Genomic DNA, 7,551 nt, shown 5'->3' with positions numbered 1-7,551 from the left:
CTAACAAGCTACTGCTCTTTGTATCATTATCCCAACACATTATTCATGTATATGGCGACCAACCCCTTGAACTCTGTCCTGACACTTACTACATCCTGCAATCAAACACCATTGAGTGTCTGCTAGTTCATCAGTAACCATGGTGACAGTCGAATGGTGCAGGTCATTCACCTTTCTTAATATGTATAATTGGGAGAAGACGAAGATAAAGAAGAGGTTGAAACGGAGCAAAAGCAATGATTCTCCTGTGTGGATTCAAAATATGATGAATAATGTAAAATATATCTAGGATGTCAACAACCTTCTTATAGAAGTATTAACCTTTCAAATGGCACTTAATGACCCAGTATGCTTGGTTACTCCACATTTGCATTCTACTGGCCCATTTCCCCCGGCACACCTGGTAATCTGACCTACCGCATTGTCTTGTCACTTTTAAGACTTCCCTCATGCCATCTTACAAGAGAAAAGCATCACACAAAATAAACACCGAATCTTGGTCGCACATTTATACCTCAAGATGGCAACCAAAGTGTGACTTTGAAAAGTCTGTAGTGTTCACAATAACTTCTGCATTATACAATCAAACAAGAGAAGGACTAAATATTGAATGACCTAAATTACGGGTAAGTGGACCCACAATTGTACAATTACCCAACCGTTGTCAAACTGTTAAAAACCGGTCTGACGACATTTTGTAATCTCGATGTTCAGGCATTACTGTGATATATATCCGTCTTCAAAAGACCATGTAAACAAAGACTGTCTCAGATTTCTTTTTCATACTTAAAGAACAACGAAAACGATTGTGCGAGAAATGTTATTGACTATGTCTTTTCTGTGAACAGATGGGTTTCAAACATCGCGATTCTGTAACCGACTTAGGAACGAAATGCTTTTAGTTTGAAGACAACTCTTTGTCTGCATTAAGGTAGACATTATAATATACTTAGTTTTCCCTGTTGATCTAAAAAAGATAAAACTACGAATAAAGCATCACCAGAAACATATTTCTATAAACTTTGTAAAAATATTTATTAGGGTATATACTGACAGTTATATGCCGCAAACCACATCGGCATATCGGTTACACAAAAGTATATATAAACACGGGAAATAAAGTGTCCCTAGTCAAATACATGCTTTAACACATGGTATGTTTAGCTATTTGCTTCTGTCCACATGCGGTTACAAAACTATTTGATCCGCAGTAACATTCGTAGAACAATGTCTTTTCCTATGTTTTTAGAAAGGCTGTCAGAAACCAATTGTCTACAAGGTCTTTTCGTCACTAGATATGTACAACTGAAATGCGTATAACACATACACGACGGCCGCAGGAATGTCCTTATTGTCATGAACCTGCCTTACGATAAACAATTACACGGAATTAACTTCCTTCGTATACTTCTTACAGCGATGGCTTTTACTTCTAGGGGGATAGCTCTAATTTGTAACATAAACTTATGCGATCTAATGTCATTAGAGGCTGTTCCTGTGCAGAAACTTACTGTCTTTGAATTAAAAAACCTTCGCCCATGTTGAAAATCGCAAATCAGCGTTCCCTCCCCCAAATGGAAGACAGCACTGACAGAAATCTGGGAAGGAGGCTAACTCGGAATGCCAAGGACTTGTTTAGCTCAATGATGTAGAAAGTGCAAAGGGCATGCGGCTAACACCTTGTCGAACGGGATGGATTGGTTTCCTATGGTACAATAGACAACAACAACAAAGCTCTGAACACCCACTAATACAGTGAGCAAATTAGACGTAACCGCCAAAAACGTGTCACTTATGATCACATTCTAACGTGGCATGCCGTTTAAGTAGAATTATCAGAGCCTCAGCCATGACTACAGAAAAATCTCACCTGAAAGCACACTCATTCTACGTGTAAGATTAGGAATCACAGTCGCTGCAGTGTACAAGTCACAAAACACTAGATTTGTACTGACAACAAGATATGAGTAAGAAGCATCAAAGATCGACCATGCACTTGATTTATACCAAATACAAAAGATACAATTTGTTTAACACGTATTTACATAAAGACGTATACTGACACAAAGAAGATCCGGTTTGAATTCTCATGAGTTTTGTGTTGTCCGGTGGGACTAATTCATTTAGAATCAATTCCCGCAGCATACATCATGATGATATCTAAGTGGCTGGAACCAAGGACGTTATATGCTGGAACGGATTGTGTCTTTCCTAAACAATTATAAAGAATGGCCATTTCTAAATTCGGCTCTTAAACGTCGTCAGTCCTTTCTCTTCTGTTGTGTCAGTGTCTTGATCCTTGATCCTGCCACTTCGCATCATTCAACTGACAGAGTTTAACCCTTGTAATAAGGAGCTCTAGTGGTGCTATAGGGAAGAAAAAGTCCTTGGTTGAAACGTTGAAATCTGTTGCTCTGTCCGGCCTCCGCAGACGACTCTGTCACAGACTCGTTCTACTGGAACTTCTAGTCGGGGTCAACTGGCCTCCATGTTTTGACTGTTTGTTTTTAAAATTGTCAGACAAGCTATAAAAAAGCATAGCCATAGTCTCCTATTGTGGCGGTGGCGAGTCTGGTTCTTTTTTCAGCTTCAGATCCTCTTCTGTCGTTAGCTGAGGTTTTGTCAGGTCGTGGACGTGCCTTTCCAAAGCGGGCTGTCCCTGTTGTTCTTCTTGCTTCTGGCTCGTGAAGGCCTCGGCGATCTTACGGTAGCGGTACAGCATGAGCAAGGAGATGTACAGGACCACAGCGAGCCGGCGGTGTCGGCACATGACGGGGCTGGACACCGGGTGGAAGCGATGGTCACAGTCGTCACACAGACACAGCGCCATGGACTGGTTATAGGCGATGCAGGCCGGGTCCAGGCAGACCCACGTCGCTACCCCGCCGCACCCGCCGCACGAAAACGACCGCGCCTTTTCGTCGAAGTCGTTCGCTCTCTTCAAGATCCACTCTGCGCGGGAGCCCTGGTAGCTGACTTTATCTCCTCTTTCCATATCTCAACTTTGCAGGATCTGTGTTCAAGAAAAAAGCACACCGAAGCGCTGTTTGCGGAACGAGAAACAGTGGAAAGGAGCGGCTGTTGCGTCCGTCCGATCTACGAACCGGTTTTCTGATTCTGTTGGCGCGTCTCCAGCCCTGCAGAACCGGTCCGGCCAGTCGGCACCAAGCTGGCTTACCTCACCTGGCTACACATTTGTTTACATATGCAGGTGTTTGAGGGTGTGCAAGACGTTTCAAAGTAGATTAGGCTATAGAAAGTAAATCTTATGAATGACATCCACGCGCTCATAAATTTTCGCCTGACTTAAAAAAAAAAACTTAAGAGATGGTCAACATGACGCAAAATTACTAAATGAGCTGATACGTTGTGTTTTAGCTTACTAATTGTATTTGATTTGTAGAACTGACACTTGGGAGGTATCCAGGATTGTAGTTGTAGAAGTGAAACTAGATGGATAGTTGTAAAAGTGGCGCCAATCATCATCATCGGTCGACGTGTTTACACACGACGCGGTTATACCCGGGGACATACGGTACCCTCTGGCTAGCTAATTACAAGACGGGGATGCACCAGAACTTTTACTACACCAGTACATGTATTTAATATAAGAATGAATACATTGGCTGTGGTATAATGTACCCTGTGTACTTGTTACAATGTAGTTCTTGTTACAACGTTGTCTATTTTGAAAAATAGCCATCTTGCATTTTATACCCATCTTGTTCGTTTTTTTGTGCCCTATCTCACTATTTTTGCAGTCTGAAGAGGATGCCATCCATAAGATTTACTTGCTGTGGTTAAAAGAAAGGCAAAAAATAGAGAGAAGAACAAAATCATAGAACATCCTGATTCTAGTCATACCTTTATCTTTTTTATTCAATCTATTTATTTGTTTCTGAACCAAAAAACGCGTACCATACATTACATATATTACGAGCTGGCGTGTTTCAGACCCCACCTAGCGGTTTTGCCTCAACCTGCACGCAATAGTGGTCAGACAAGTGAAAACAAAGGTGCGTTCGGTCTTGTGCCAGGACCAGGAATTATTTGCACTTGATTGCATCTGATCAACTCGGCCTTGAATGGCAATAGGGTAGGGGCCAAATCAAGAAGAGAGGTGGTATTCGTCATACCAATGAGGTTGAATTTAACCTCCGCGGCCATACGCACAAGAATGGGTGAAAGAAAGGATATCAGACAAGACAAGACAAGATAATCTCTCAAAGGTAACCGCGGTGCCCTTCCCAATACGAGCCTTTGCCTATGGTCTTGACAAAGTAAGAACGTTACATTATTGCAACTTCAAAAAGCATCCCCCCTCAATGGAAGCAATATGGTATAATCTGTATTAGTGTATACCTTACCCGTCATATATGTACACAAAACCAGGTCGGTCAACAAAGTAAATAATGACAAATAATCCAACATGAAGGCTCTACAAGGCATTTCTCTCGCCCTGAGGTTTGTGGGTTTTGTCGTGGTCTTTGTTACCACGCGGGCTGTCCGAACGGTCCTGGGTGTTCTGTCTCCCTCCCTGCAGAGAAAGATGGACATCCATATAGCCAAACGATCTCAGATGTGTGACTCTTCCCTAGCGATGGAGGACTACAGCGATCTGGTAGGTAAACATTAATGTTGAAGGGTGGGTGGCTGCGTGTGTGTGGTGTTTATGTGCGTGTTGTGTTGTCTTTGGATACATTCAAACTTAAGTAAACACAATAAGTATAGTGAAATAGATCCGATGAATTGAAAACCCATTAGAACTGCAGTACTGTGACCAAAGACACAAACAGCATGTTCGCTAATTGTAGCGATTGTGAGCGGTAAGGTTGGACATTGGACCCTTAGGCTGCGGTCCAACTTGTGTTGCAAGGTCATGCCCGTAGGAATCAAGTGGTTTCTCACCTCAAGTGGTTTCACAGAATAATAAACATGGTTGGGTGCCAACAGTGGCCTTTGCAAGAATGTATGCGAAACTAATAAAAAAAAAGACACTGCTAACCAGATGTATTTGCCAACATCTTGCATTTATAATGCAAAGTCGACAACCCTGCGGCCGCCATATTGTAGCTAGCCCAGCACAAGAAACATGACTCCCCAGAACCTGCAATCATATCAGCTTTCCTATCACTTTACATTGATTCACAATCACAATTAACACTGGCTTAGATTACATAGTCTCCCAAGTGACAGATTTGTAAAGAAAGCATATATAATACTAATGTTGAGCTACAACAAGACTGGGCTATAAGTGTACAACACATGTTATGTAGACATGGTTTCCAAAATGTTTGGCTTAACCATGCCGTTAATACCGACTATTTTGCAAAGAATTACCAAAACAAAGCAGTACCGAAAACGAGAACGAGATTTTGAGATTTTTTTTTAAAATTGAACTGAGAACTTGATGAATGTTTATGTTGTTCCAGCTCTTCACGTCCACCTCTTTCTGGACCATGTGGGAAAGCGAAGTGATGAAAGATCTCCAGTGTGAGACCAGGGTGGGAGGGAAGTCTCCTGACGCTCCGCTCCTGCACATGGACGGACTCACACAAGCACGGCTGATGGACTTCGCTAAGAAAGGTGTGTATTTGTTAACTTATTTATCCTAATCACCAAAAAACAGGTGGTGTTACCTTTACTAGCCCTCGCCCCGACATAAAAATGCAATGATACAGATTAATATACTGATAAAAGACGACATATTCCATCAGAGACTGCGGAGCCCTTACAACCTGGCAAGGACCGCACTTACGAGGGGCGGTCAATAAGTAATGCCCCTGACCCACTTCCAGTCGTCTGATCTAGATGAAATTTTGTATGTGTAATGATTCATATCTTCATAGGTTATGTTGCAAAAAACAACTCTGAACTAATTGTGGTTTCTGATTTACTGGTGTTTGAACTGAGTCAGGTGCGAAATGGACCAGGTGTGAAATGGAACCAGTTGAGTATCGCGCAGTGATCCGGTTTTTGTATTTGAAAGGACGCACACCAAAGAAGACTTTTGATGAAATGAAAGAAACTTATGGTGATGATGCCCCATCATATGACCTTGTAAAACGCTGGCATCCTAAATTCAAACATGGCCGGAAGTCTGTGGAAACAGCTCCCAGACCTGGTCGTCCCTCTTCTGCCATTGATGAGGCATCTGATGGAGGACCAACCTGGGTGTCCTACAAAAACGGTGTCCTGAGCTGCATCAAACGATGGGAGAAATGCATAACTCTGGGTGGTTTCTATGAAGAGAAAGACTAATAACTGTGCCAAGTTTCATTAATCTCCTGCTATGGAAAATGGGTCAGGGGCATTATTTATTGACCGCCCCTCGTACATGCAGTAGACCAGGTACAGAGGTTATCGAACACAAAGTGATTTCTGAATCTGTCAACAGCAGGATTTCACAAGAAGTGTAGATTAACTTATTACTTGGCGGTTTACCAGTTGGTTGATAAGGTGATGATAAGTTTTACCAAATAGGTATGGAATAAGCACGGTTGTCTGTCTTGGTCAAGAAAGATGAAGGATCCTAGCATAACTGGCAAATTTACAGAGTAGAAAGTACATACTAGTATTTTTTTTTATCCCTCGCTGTGTTTCTCCAATTGTCCCAGGGCGCCCCCTTGTGGTGAACTTCGGCAGCTGCACCTGACCCCCGTTCATGGCGCATTTGGCCAAGTTTAACGACATGGTGGCCGAATTCGCCGACAGGGCCGACTTCCTGACGGTCTACATCGCCGAGGCGCATGCGTCAGACGGCTGGTCCTTCAGAAACAACATCAAGATCAGGTCGATTTATTCAACTGTTTCACATACAAATGTAGCTTAATGTAGAGATACACCCCATACGATAATACTACAGCCAGGACCGTTCTTTTCTATTTAAACATTCTGTCAGGCTTTTTTCGAACAATTTGGCACTTTTTCATTGGAATGGCATAAAGTTAACGTCACCGCCTCAAAAGTGTTGAAGCTTGAAAACTACTAACATAACACAAAGTAATGCAGGTGACTTGTTACTCCGTTACCATAGTGATATCGTATTTTGTCCTTTATAATCCACGACCACGGTCATCCTTCTATTCTACAGTATTATCCAGATAAGCAAAATGAAAAGTAGATTTGGTTTACCTCCCCATGACCGCATCATAATGTAAAGGATAATCCAGATTACTTTGCCTTAGAGATACTCTGCAGACAAAGACGATTAACGCGAGGGGCCAACATTTGCTAGCAAACGTGAAATGCCACTTTTTCCTGTCTTAATTCCAAAGTGAATTAAACACCAAAGTTTTAAAATTAAATGGCTAGATAATGATCCAATGTAAACATTACTTTTATTGTTGTTTTATTCATTATTATTTTCAGGAAACATCAAATATTGGAGGAACGTCTGACTGCGGCAAAAATGTTGGTATGTATGTTTGTATGTCTGTGTGTATGAATCGAGAGAGGGAGGGAGGTGAGAGATTATAATGAGGTGAGGGATTATAATGTAGGGAGGTAGTAATCTCCAAGCAGATCCTACGGTAGCATAAGACAGTATCA

At 42.0% G+C, this 7,551-nt stretch overlaps 1 pseudogene; it reads left to right on the top strand.

Annotated features, from left to right (window-relative positions):
* The first annotated feature begins 4,395 nt into the window (after nt 1-4,395).
* LOC118432118 overlaps nt 4,396-7,551 on the top strand; it is a 4,306-nt pseudogene continuing 1,150 nt past the window's right edge.

The sequence above is a fragment of the Branchiostoma floridae genome, chromosome 15, assembly GCF_000003815.2.
Source record: "Branchiostoma floridae strain S238N-H82 chromosome 15, Bfl_VNyyK, whole genome shotgun sequence".
In the NCBI taxonomy this organism is placed as follows: Eukaryota; Metazoa; Chordata; class Leptocardii; order Amphioxiformes; family Branchiostomatidae; genus Branchiostoma; species Branchiostoma floridae.
Note: the sequence above shows the minus strand (reverse complement) of the source record. Positions and strands in the feature narration are given on the sequence as shown.